Here is a 2,049-nt window from a genome sequence, read left to right as displayed (position 1 = left end):
TCTTAAAGGTATAAATGAAGTTGGACTGTGGTATCCAAAAGGAAGTATATGTGAATTGGTTGGTTATTCGGATTCAGATTTTGCTGGATGTAAATCTGAAAGGAAAAGTACAAGTGGTACTTGTCACATTTTAGGCAATGTTTTAGTCTCTTGGTCTTGCAAGAAACAAGCATGTGTTGCGCTAAGCACTACTGAGGCTGAATATATAGCAGCAAGTAGTTTTTGTCCCCAAGTGTTGTGGCTTAAGCAACAATTATGAGATTATGGCTTAGACTTAGGCTACACTACGCTGAAATGTGATAATACTAGTACTATAAACCTCACAAACAATCCTATTATGCATTCTAGAACCAAACACATAGATATAAGGCATCACTTCCTAAGGGACCATGTTCAAAAGAAAGATGTATCCGTAGAATTTGTTGATACTCATAACCAACTTCCAGACATTTTCACTAAGCCTTTGGCAAAACAACCTTTTTACAAAATTAGACTTGAATTAGGCATTCTTGATGAAGCTTACTTGTCTTAACATGCTTATATGATTATATGTTTGCTTCATTATGTTTATCTCATGCCTACTTGATCTTAAATATATTTATTTGTGTTCAAAAACTTCAATTTTTGGGTTAAAATTCATTTTCGATGCACCAGTATGCTTAAAATAAATAAAAATTTGGGTCAGTAACCGATTACTCTGAGTTGTTGTCTGAAAATTCTTAAAATTTCAATTTGAGTAACCGATTACTCAAAGTAGCGTAATCTAAATATTTGTATGCTTTGAACATCTACTACTATGTTATGCTATGTTTTTTATGTTTGAACAATATTTGATTTTATGCTCTGATATTATGTTATTATGATATGTACTACATTAATTTTTATATCTATTGTGTTACACATCATATATGATATATATGCTATATATCTTGTTTTGGACTCTTGGCTTTTCTACTTTTTGATGAAGTCAAAAGAGGGAGAAAAGTTCGGAGAGTGTATTTTCTATCAAACTTTATTCCAGGCACTTAACTCCAAATGAAAGAGGGAACATACAAGATAGGGGGAGCATACTCAAGACAAGTCAAGATATATCATAAAGTATGCTACTCTCAGAAAATTCAGAAAACTACACTGTCAAGAAGATATTGGTTTGTCATCATCAAAAAAGGGGAGATTGTGAAGAAGATCTTTGCTCCTGACCTTGGCACGATTTTGATGAAGACACCAACATCACCAAAAAGAAGAAAAGGAAGAATACTTATGAAGACAAAGAATATTAAAGCTCCAAGATAATTAAGTTAAGTCTTTATAGGTACTTTTATCCTAAAACTCTTAAATATACAAAGTAGTAATGCTCAAACTATTTTTAAAGAAAGTTGAAACACTTTAAAATACATAAAACAACAAACTATTTTTAAAGAAAGCTGAAACACTTTAAAATACTTAAAACAATTTTCAAAAATAGTGTGTAATTGGTTACTTCATCTAAGTAACAGGTTACGTGTGTGAGAAAAGAGTTATCCAACTTAAAATTGTTCAGAGTAATCCATTACTGTCTTTGAGTAACAGATTACTAGTTTTGAAAAGTTGAGTAACCGATTACCCAGATTGTTGTAATCGATTACTCTAATTCGATTTTAATTGAACAGTGGACAGAGAGTTTGGTTAATCGAATACCCACTGTCAGTAATCGATTACTGAGAGCTGTTGCATCATATTTCAGATTTTAAAATGAAATGTTCTCACTCCAAACGAAATCTCTTCACTTCAAACAACTCCTACACTTTCAGAAAGGCATCATGGGTGTTTGGAAAGTCTATATAAAGGCTCTAATTCTCACAACACACATATACAACAACACACAACTCTTATACAATTTCCAAAAGCTATTAAACCTATTCTGAAGTTATTTCTCTACACTTTTTGCAACTAGTCCTTAACTTTCAAAGTTGTTTTTATGAAGTTGCTTAAAAGTATTTCAAAGTTTTACAAAGAGCATTATTACTTGGTATACATAAAGAGTTGATTGGATTGCAAGTTATACTACTT

This window comes from Lupinus angustifolius, chromosome LG11, assembly GCF_001865875.1.
Source record: "Lupinus angustifolius cultivar Tanjil chromosome LG11, LupAngTanjil_v1.0, whole genome shotgun sequence".
NCBI classification, from domain to species: Eukaryota; Viridiplantae; Streptophyta; class Magnoliopsida; order Fabales; family Fabaceae; genus Lupinus; species Lupinus angustifolius.
Note: the sequence above shows the minus strand (reverse complement) of the source record.